Raw genomic sequence first — 11586 nt, forward strand, 5'->3', positions numbered from 1 at the left:
AATGCTAATCAAAAATAGTATGATACCAGCATAAAAACAGACACATAGACCAATAGAACAGAACTGAGAGCCCACAAGTAAATCCCAACATATGCAGCCAACTAAAATTTGACTAGGGAGCCAAGAATACTCAATGGAAAAGATGGTCTCTTCATTAAATTGTGCTGTGAAAACTGGATATCCATGTATAAAACAATGACACTAGACCTCTATCTTACACCACTCAGAAATTAACCCCAAATGGATGAAAGACCTTAATGTAAGATATGAAACCATAACAATCCTAGAAAAAAACATAGGAAAAAACTCCTTGACATGGGTCTTGGCAATAATTTTTTGGATATGACACCTAAAACATAAGCAATAAACTAAAAAATAAACAAGGGGGACTACATCAAACTAAAAAGCTTCTGAAGAGCAAAAACAAGTAAACAAAATCAACAAAATAAAAAGACAACTTGCAGAATCAAAATGCAAATCACAGATGTATCTGGATAAGGGGTCAATACCCAAAATATACAGGGAACTCATAAACTCAATATTAAAAAATAATAATATAATTTAAAAATGGGCAAAGGACTGGAGTAGACATTTGTCCAATGAAGACATACAAGTGGCCAACAGGTACATTAAAAGATGCTCAACATCCCTAATCAGGGAAACGCATTTTAAAACCACAATGAGGTACCCCTCTTGCCTGTTAGAATGACTGCCATCAAAAAGACAAGAGATAACAAATGCTGGTGTATACGTGAAGAAAAGGGAAACTGTGCACTCGTGGGGTTGGTAAATGATGGCAGGATTGTAAAATGATGCAGCCACCGTGGAAAACAACATAGAGGATCCTCAAAAAATTAAAAGTAGAACTACTGTATGATCCCACAATCCCACTTCTGAATATATATCAGAAGGAAACAAAAGCACGACATCGAAGAGATATCTGTACCCACATGTTCATAAGAGCATTATTTATAATAGCCAAGACATAGAAATAATCTAAGTGTCCACTGATGGATGAATGGATAAAGCAGTTGTGGTGTAGTGTGCGTATACATATACACAAAGGAATATTATTTATCCATAAAAAATGTGGAAATCCTGCCATTTGGATAGACCTCGAGGGCATCATGCTAAGTTAAATAAGTCAGAGAAAGATAAAACTGTATGATCTCATTTATATGTGGAATCTAATAACAAACAAAAAACCCAAAGTCATAGAAAAAGAAACCAGATTTGTGGTTACCGCAGGTGGGTACAGGGCGGGAGGGGAGATGAATGAAGGATGTGTAAAGATACAACTTCCAGTTACAAGTAAGTACAAGGAATGTCATGTACAACATGAAGACTGTAGTTTACAATGCTGTATGATATACATGAAAGTGTTTAGAGAGGAAATCCTAAGAGTACTCATCATGAAGAAAAGAATTTTCTTTTACTTTGTATCTATATAAAATGATGGATGTTAATTAAACTTACGTGGTAAGCGTTTCACGATATACATAAGTGAAATCATTAACTTAGTGCTGTATATCAATTATATAATTCAATAAAACTATAAAAAATGAAGATATACATATGGCAAAATAACACATGAAGAGATGCTCAACATTATTAGTCATTAGGGAAACGTATGAGGAGGAATACAAAGGAGCATGAGAAAGCTGTTTGGGGTGAGGAATATGCTATCTTGACTGTGGTGATGGTTTGACAGGCATATCAATATGCTAAAACATACCAAACTGCACACTTTAAATATGTGCAGTTTGTTATATATCATTTGTATTTCAAAAGAAGCTGTTTTAAAGAAAGAAAGAAGTTGGGATGAGCACTGGGTGTCATATGTAAGTGATGAATCACTAAATTCTACTCCTGATGTTAACACTATATGTTAACCAACTTGAATTTAAGTGAGGGAAAAAAAAAAAGGAAATAAGTGACTTTAAAAATGGAATTATCTTTTCATTCATAAAGTTTATAAAGTTTTGAACAGTATTAATATCTTACCTATTCCAAAAATGAAATTAAAAAATCAAAATTCTTTTTAAGCCAAAGAACAGTAGTTGGAGTTCATATTTTTCCTGCTTACGCTACATATCCTCTCAAAATGAGAATCTCCCTAGCCTACACATTTCCCACTAGACCAGAAACCCTGAGCTCTTTACTCTGCCCTCCTGGATGACTGAGAATCCCAAGAGATGGTTACCCACTGAGAGGTGTGTTTTGTTAGGCCATTTATATGCAAATGTTGTCTTAGCCCTCAGAAGAGTCTGGGTAACATCTTAAGGTCATGGAAAATAAGCAGAAGTTCCAATAAAACTGAAAAAATGTGCCAGATTCAGAGACCAATATATATATTATATATAATAAATAATTTTAAACTAAATATGGTTTGTATGTTAAAAAAAAAAAAACACCACCACCAAAGACCAGTGTAGATTTGCCTCTATGCTGCCGAATCAATTATCAGCTAAGATGACCTCAGTAAGTAAGATGCTTAGGAAGAAATAACCCTCAGTTGTTCAATCATCAGGAATTTGGCCTCAAAACTTGAATAAAATTAGAATGCATTTATTGACAATAAATATAAGAGGAAAGAGATCTAACATGGAAAGAAATCCAAACCCCCTGACCAAGCTTTGTGGTTAAAAGCCCAGGGTGCTCCTGCCAAATTCAGGATATGTCACTCACTCTGGATAACTTGTTTATGATCTCCAGTTGGGAGTGATTATCAATGCTCCTTTGGCCCCTGATGCTATTAAACAACAGCAACCATTCTGGAAATGTGGTCACAGCCCTGGAATGCCTCCCTGTTTCTTTTTCACTTGAGAATGAAAGATACCGGACTTGGCCTGTGAAGCCAACATGGGAGAGTCCTTTACTCCAGCATTTCTCATCAGGAATCAATTCTCCCAGGTGCTGAGAATCAACCTTATAAAATAGAGGTCTGATACCAGAGGGGGCCCTTGGGCTCAACAACAGAAACTGACAAGAAGCCAAATGGGAGTTCCAGGCAAGGCTTTACTGGGGCTTCTGCCCCAGCACAAGGGAGACAGCAACACAAAGGGAAGAGCCCTGAGGTTTTTCAGGCTGGCTCCCTGAAGAGAGGTCAGGGAGAGCTTTTAAAGAGACTGAGGCAGGAAAAGGGTGACATATGAACACGGAGAGGTGGGGAATTTTCAGCTCTCAGCACTTAAAGGTCTTGCTTCTTAGGCAGGACATGTCTAATAAGCATGTTAAATCTCTACCCCTGGGCGGGATTTTTATTATAATGAGGGAGAAAGTCAGCCCTGGGGTCCATCTAGGTGCAGACTGGTGTGGCCTGGTCTTTGTAGTCAGCATCTTCCTTTCAGTAAGCATCTTCCCACTGCACTCCTGCAAGATAAACTACTCAAGAGGCATAGAGTTTTCGTCTTTTTTTTTTCCTTATGGAGGTGGTCAAGGAACGCTGGATTTTGTGGTCAGGGTTGAGGGGACCCCAGTCCAGTCCCTCCTTTGTCTCATCTTCAGAACCTGCTTCCTGATGAGTGGGGGCTCCTGTTCCTTCCCCACCCTGGAGGGGTCTCGCTGACTGTTCTAATGATTTATAAGAACAGGGATCCTCCTGTAATGGTGTAGGTTGGAATCCTAGCACCACCATGATCTTGACTTGGAATTACTGAAGCCTGGAAGACACAAACTTCCAGAAGCTTAAAAACCCAGGGCCCCAACAGTAACAGCAATAAAATGGCCACTAAGGGTCCAATGAAAGGCAAGAACCAAGCACCATTTGGTAGGTACCCTCTACTGGAGTCCCAGGTGGTTTGGGCAATGGGGTTGTTAAAATTTTGTAGCCTGTTGGAGGACGATGTCAGCCTTTGGTTCCACCTCTCCAGAAACATTACTGAAGCAACAAGATGTATTGCAATAGCACCTATTCCTCCTTGTTCAGCTAGTAAATAATCCAAGGCTAACCGGTGATCTAAGACCAACCGCAGAAGCCAGAGAATCTAATGATTTTTGTATGACTTTAAAATCCTGTCCTGTTTCAGCCACTACCATGGACACAGTATCTGACTGCACTGTTGTAAATTAATTACCCAGCCAGTCACATCAAGGAACCAACCAAGGTAACTATCCTGGCTATCAGCAGACACACTGCTCATCTGGACCTTCATGGTGATAGCTGAGTGCTCTGGGGGTTATTGGAGAATACTTTAATATCCTCGGGGTGGGGAGGGGGGTGCAATATATTCCACAGTCCGATCACCTCTAGTATGGTTAGTAACAAGGGACTGAACCACTATCCCCTTCCCATCTACCCTTTCCAGGAACATTACTCCCTTAGCTAGACATAAGAGTCCTGGGTAGGGTGGGTGTTAGGGGGCTGCCACAAGGAGTACTTGTATTTGTCTCTCTGGTTTTCAGTGTTGGCAGTCCAGGACACCTGTGACCCTGTGTAACAACAGGCCAGGTAACTACGCCACCATGGCCATATCTTCCAGATCTCATGGCGTGTCTGAACTGCAGTTGGTCATAGTGCACATAAGGGGGAACAGGGATCCGGCATGGGGTTAACTACACCTTTTGGTGGGCAGGTTCCTCTTGTCTGGTTACAGATGGGGGTCCTGCAAGGAGCATAAGAGGTGTTACGTGTGGGTAACACTGGTTTACCAGGCAGGGCTGATGGATTAAAACGTTTTGTGGTGGTCAGGTTAACGGGTGCTGGGGGGATGCGGAGGACTGGGTTCATATGAGACGTACTGGCTCTGGAAATGGGGTGTTTGGGGACCAAGAACCATTCTGTGGGGTACCCCTATCAGACTCTGCCTGTTATTATAGACCTTGAAGGCCTCCTCCACCAAGTTTGACAGTGGAGCCCAAGGGCCAGCCTCCCACTTTTGTACTTTTCTCCTAACATTTGGAGCCGACTGCGTAATGAACACACAGCAATACCCTTCGTTCTGCGCGCTCTAGCTCTGGGTCAGCATCCTTTCTCAATGTCTCTGTTACCCAGCTCAGAGACCGCCAGGTTCCCATCCTTCCCATGAGTAATTTCTCTAACCTTGTCCTCATTTGCAAGTTTTATCATACACCTTTTAATCCCTTCGGACAAACAAGCAATACAATGCCTCATTCTAGTTTGGTCAATAGGACGCTGACGTCCTGCCAGGTCAGTGAGAACATCAGCCCTAATCTGACAAACTCATCCCTAAACTTACCAGGATTTTCTGAAAATCTACCAAACCTTTCTTTGCATATCCCTAGGTGTCTCACAGAGAAAGGGACACGTACTCTAGTACTTGCCCCATTCTCATTAACCACCTCCTGTAGGGGAAAGAGACCCTGGCGTAGTGGTGAGGTAGAGGAGGGAACCAGCTTGGAGCCTGGCTGGGATCCCATTGGGGATAGTGCTGGGGGCTCCAGTTTGGGGGGTTCTGGTGCTTCAGGAGCCTGACTAGGGTAAAGTGGGGGTTTAGGGGCTGAAGGGAGTGTTGGAGAAGGAGGCTGAGGGGAGCCAGCTGGGACCTGAAAAGGAGATTCTGAATGGAGACAGTTTGGCAGTGGCTGGACGAGAAGATCCATGAGCAAATCTGGCTCTGAATTCTTTGGAGTTGGGGTAGAGATGGAGGCCACGCATATACCCCAGGAGTCCTGCCCGCCTGGGTCTTGGTACAGTTTTGTAAAGGCCTGTATGTAAAGGATCTCTCCCCACTTTTGAGACCATTTACCAAACAGATGCAACTGTAAAATAGAATTAAAGTTAAGGGACCCATTTGGTGGCCATTTCTTTTGATCACCCAAAGTGTACTGGGGCCAAGCCGAGCTACAAAAGAGAACGAATTTTTTTTTTCAGGGCATTTAATTAGAATTGGTCCAATTATTAAGAATGCAACCCAAGAGGAAGAGGAAGTCTTTTGGAATCCTCTGAGCATTTCCCATATTTACAAATAAATCTGGTGTGCTACTATCAAAGAAGTAAGCTGGGTGGGGCTTCCAGGATCCAGCATCTTACAGATACATGCCCAGTCCTGGTTACTATGGGAATAAAGGCTGTGCATAGGAGAGACAAGCAAGTACAGAGAATGGAGGGGATCCAGCAGTTCTGAAATGTGTGTCCCAGCAATCTCCTCAATTTCCTCAATCTCACACCAAGTCCATGTCCTGCTCAATCTCAACCCGAACTTCCTTTGGGCTGAAAAATAATTAATAAGGTGGCTAACCAGACAGGCAGAAAAGAGAGAAAACAGAGATTTTAGGGTCAGAGAGAGCTTGTGCCCATGTACTATTTAGGGGGTCTTCACAGGACAATGAGATCTAACCTGGTGACAAATTCTTGACTGGAGAGGCAACAAAAAAGCCCACCCTGCTCCTCTCCCCACAGATGGGGACAAAGGATTGAGAAGCACCCAGCAACTTTAAAGAGGGTAACAAGACAGGGAGTCTCCAGGTTGAAAGGGGCAGTGGGGGGAGGAGAGAGCTGAAAGAAGGAACTGGAGAGAGAGAAGAAAGTAACCAAACAGGGGCCGATGGAGGGAGGCAGTCTACCTACTGCCCATCAGGGTGGATTAGGCCGGGGTGTGTGTGTGTGTCCATTTCAACCCTTTTTCTTGGGTGTCTATTCAGGCAACTCAGAACCAGGGAATAAGAGAAGGATAAAGAGAAAACATAAAGTTTCCTATGGCTATCATAAGTATACCTCCACCATGGTCACTAGTCCCCATCAGGCGGCAACAGTTTGACCAAGGTCTACACGGTGTGAGGCAGGCCTCTCCCACCTCTGCTGGTTAGTTACAGGCCAGAGAGAGCAAGCTCTCACAGGCTGAGAGGAGCTAAGCTGTAGCTGTCTGGTAGGGGCCCCCACAGAGTATGAGGAGGGGAAGGAGCCTGGAAAAGAAGAGGGAGGTTAAAGGAGAAGGGAAGGAAATTGGGAAGGAAGGGAAGAGGGAAAAGCACTGACTGAATAAGAGTAGTGGGAACCCCAGGACACTGGAGGCAGACTTACTTAGCCCAGGGACGTTGAAGCAGCCACGAAGGGATTGTGTCCAGCTGCCCCAATGGGTCCTAGACCCTCTCCCAGAGCAGGTGAAAGATCCCTGGGGTCCTTTTGTGGTCCCCAAAGAATTAGGATACTGAATCAGGCTCTTGTGCTCTCTACACCATAGAAATTGACAAGAGGCCACACGGGAGTCCCTGCTCTGTCTCAGGTTGATTTGCTGACTGGGAATCATCTTGCAGTTTCATTATAAAATGGTTCTGCTTAGCTAAACTGTGTAATGAATAAGCCAATCTATGGAAATCCTGTAGGAGGATTCCAGTTACCATTAGCTTTGGGACTCCCACGTATCTTCAGCTTCCTTATTTAAATTCTATGTGATCAGGGGCGCCTGGGTGGCTCAGTCGTTAAGCGTCTGCCTTTGGCTCAGGTCATGATCCCAGGGTCCTGGGATCGAGCCCCGCATCGGGCTCCCTGCTCAGTGGGAAGCCTGCTGCTCCCTCTTCCACTTCCCCTGCTTGTGTTCCCTCTCTCGCTGTATCTCTCTGTCAAATAAATTAATAAAATCTTAAAAAAAATCTCAACTGCTAAAAAAAATAAATAAATTCTATGTGATCAACACAGAAATTTATGCTTATTGGAGAGTTTAATAAAGGTAACACAATGGACTATTTTTTTTTTAAGATTTTATTTATTCATTTGAGACACAGAGATATATATAGAGAGAGAGCATGAGCAGTGGGAGAAGCAGAGGAAGAGGGAGAAGCAGACTCCCCGCTGAGCCAGGAGCCCAATGTGGGGCTCGATCCCAGGACCCTGGGATCATGACCTGAGCCGAAGGCAGACGCTCTACCATCTGAGCCACCCAGGTGCCCCCACAATGGACTCTTTTTAAAGGGAGAATTTTGGTTCAAGTTTCTGAAAAACTTGCATCAAGACTTCATCACAGCAAACATCTTGAATAAATGTGGACCCAGAAGAGCTTTTTTTAAATTGACTGGATTTGTGTAAGACTTGGGATATTTCTCAGGATTTTGTGGCTTGGTGTGAAAATACTTTTACGACCTGCTCCTACAGAAAAAAACAAAACAAAACAAAACAAAAACCCTGATAAACTAAGAAATCATCAGCTGGGCCTGAGACTCCATGGAGACTCACTAGGGCCCCAGCTCCTGCCAAATGGACAGAGTGATTGTTCTTCAAACTAACCTAGAGATTAGTTCTTCCTCATTGCTTTCAGAGAACACAATTCTGCTTGTGTACCCAGCTTCTCCATTTTACTGTCTTCACCTTTTTTTTTTTTTTAAAGATTTTATTTATTTGTTTGACAGAGAGAGACAGCGAGAGAGGGAATACAAGCAGGGGGAGTGGGAGAGGGAGAAGCAGGCATCCCGCGGAGCAGGGAGCCCGATGCGGGGCTCGATCCCAGGACCCTGGGATCATGACCTGAGCCGAAGGCAGACGCTTAACGACTGAGCCACCCAGGCACCCCGTCTTCACCTTTCTTAAAGGCTATTCCAGCCTGGTGATTCTGTATGGGCACTGGGGTGGATCCTGAGAGCAAAAGGAAATCATGGAAGGTTGCCAACTGGAAAATGAAATGGTTGGGTTTATTTTTTAAGTGTTTTCCTGGGCTGGAATGGAGATTAGCTTGGGGAGCTGTGGAGATCCAGGAGACCCCAGAGGAGCTGTCAGGAGAGAGGATACTACATGCATTGTCCTAGAAGGAAAGCACAGGTGTTGAATACGGAAGTAAAGGAGGACAAGCAGAGAGCTCCTATTTAACAGTTTGAAGCAAGAACCAGGTCATTTGCTGAGAGGTGGGGCAGTGAGAAGGATCTGCAGATTCTGAGACATGCTGAATCCTGAATTCCTGAGACTTTCAGGAAGTGAAGAGGGAGTGGGTGAAGGTGGAAATGGGGCAGGTCTACCAACAACCCTCAGCAGTTTGGTCCAAGGCTTGAAGATCTGATTCACGTAGAATCATGAAACAAGAGATTAACAATGATTATTAATACCATTTCTACCCTAACTCAGAAGGCTTACTGGATGCCAAGTATATACTAGGCATATATACTTGATCTCATATCAACCTCACAACAACCTTTCCAGAAGATTATCATTTTACAGTGGAAAAATGTGGCTCATGGAGGTGAAGGAACCTGGTCAGGGTCAGAGAAGCAGAACTGAAGAGTCTGGTATCCTATGTACGTAGCTGGCTTTAGAGCCCCAGGTACAGAGTTGTCATTATTCACCTCCTTACAGGGAAGCATCTAGCAGGACTTTATAATGACTTCACTTTTTTCTTTTTTAAGGGAGAGAGTATAGATTAGGTGCTTTTAAACGAGCAGTTCACAAACATGAAGGAGCTGGAAATCCCTGAAATAAACTAACGAGCAAACCTAAGTGCTTAAACTTTACAATGAAAAGGAAAGTTACGTTGACGATTCCTTAAACTGAAGAATTTCATCGTAGTAACTCCCACTTTTTGTTTGCAGTTTCAAGCCGGTTTTAAACAGGACTGAGAATTTTGGATTGCTGGACGACTCGCTAATTAGCAGAACCCTGGGCCTCCCCTCCCCCCACCCTGCCCCCCTCCCCTCCCCCCACCCTGCCCCCGTTCCCCGCCTGGGGATCAGTAAAGGAGCCTCAGGGGTGCTTACAGTGATGGTTGCCTCTTCTCTCTCCGGAGACTCTTTTGAGGAGCAAATCGCTAGGTGCACGAGAGAACACTACAGACACTTGCGGGTTTGCTCCGAAACGGTGCCCGAAAAGCAGCGGTCCCGCGACAGCAGCGAGGCCGAGAGCTTCCTCCCACACCTCGAGGTCATGGGTGGAGCCGCGAGGCAGGACCAGGTGCGCGAGAGGCAGAAATGGCCGGAGACAACATGGCGCCGCCGGCGTCGCGCGCCCTGAGCTCAAACAAGCAGTCGGCTACGGTGGCCCATGAGGGCCATGACACCCTTAGGATAGCGACTCGCATCTGGTGCCTGGAGAGAGATGGGTGTCAACCCAGACTGGGACATCCCTGAGTGGCGCAGACACGGACAGTCGAGGACCACGAGAAGGGGGCGCCCCCAGCTGGCCAGAGTCGGATGAGGAGACAGAAGAGCAATGCCATTCATTTTCATTTCATTTCACTCATCCGGTTTGTTCTTGGAAGTGACCCTTTCGGTGATACTGCAAGGAAAGCTCTGCTTCTGGAGGGAGGTTGGACTAAATGAGACTGTCGGCCAAACACTTAGTGCATGAAGGGCAGTCCAATGACAGTTTCTTAGTGCCACCTGACTGGAGCCACATGCAGCCAGCTTGCGGCAAAGGAGCTGGGCAAATAAATACCCCAATCTTACTATCCTCCCTCTTGCTCTCCTGCCTGTGCTCCCCGCTAGCTGTATCTGACCAGAAGACAGCACGTTGATGCGGTCCCCATTAGTCAGCCTCTGGGAGCCCAGGGCAGGGTGAAGAGGAGAAATTCATCCAGCTGGCCTGTGGCAGGGAACCCCTAAGATGGTTCCCACTGAGCTCCACCACCTGGTATTCACCCCCTTGTGTAGTCCTCTCCCGTGTTGTACTATGGTTGGTCTGTGTAACCAATAGAATAAGTATAAATGATGAAATGTCACCTCACTAATCGGGTTACAAGAGGAACTGCATCTTGGGTGTTGGTCGAAGTGGAAGGCAGCTTTCTAAGCTGGCCACCTCGACCTCACCTCCTAATAGTCATGCCCTGGTGTAAAACCCTTTCTTTGCGTGTAGGCTGGACCAGGTGACGGGATTCAAATAAGCAGAATATGGTGAAAGTTAGGGATGTCACTTCTGAGAGTAGGCTACAAATGACTGTGGCCTCCATCTTGTTTGCTTGCCCTGATGAAGCTAGCTGCCTGATGGAGAGGCCCACGTGGCAAAGAACTGAGGCCAACACTCAGCTGAGTGAGCGTGATAGAGGATCTATCCCCGGTGACACTTAAGAATCTTAAAAGTATGATGCCTGCAGTCCCAGCTGACACCTGGATAGCAGCCTTTTGAGAGACCCAGAGCCAGAGTCCCCAGATTCCTGGTCCACAGACAACACGAGAAGCCAAATGTTGCTTGAAGTTTGGGGGTCATTTATTATACAATAGGTTAACTAATACAGCTTTCTTTCTCTCTGATCACTTGCTTTGGGAGATGTCAGCTATCCCATCATTAGAAGCGCTATGGGGAGCCCACCCCACAAAGAACCTAGGCCTTCTGCCAGCCCTATGAGTGAGCCTGGTAGCAGATCCTCACCTAGCCAAGGTTCAGAAGACTGTAGCCCCTGCCCCCAGCTTGATTCAGGAGACCCTGAGACCGAATCCCCAGCAAAGCCATGCCTGGATTCCTCACTTTCAGAAACTGAAGTAATGAATGTTTGTTGTCTTAAGCTCCAAAGTTTGGGGTAATTTGCTTTGCAGCAACAGTTAACGATTATGTGTGTGAGAAAACACAAAAAGTTAGCAAAGAGGAAAAAAGGGAAGTCCATCAAATTGGGTGAAATACTCTGGAAGAAAGTATTTGGTTCATATTCTCCAGAGTCTGAACCTATGTATGGAGTTCTTTTTAGTTTCTTTCATAACACATATAAGTTTTCCTTT

This window comes from Mirounga leonina, unplaced genomic scaffold, assembly GCF_011800145.1.
Source record: "Mirounga leonina isolate KUSES-001 unplaced genomic scaffold, KU_Mleo_1.0 Mir_93, whole genome shotgun sequence".
Taxonomy (NCBI): Eukaryota; Metazoa; Chordata; class Mammalia; order Carnivora; family Phocidae; genus Mirounga; species Mirounga leonina.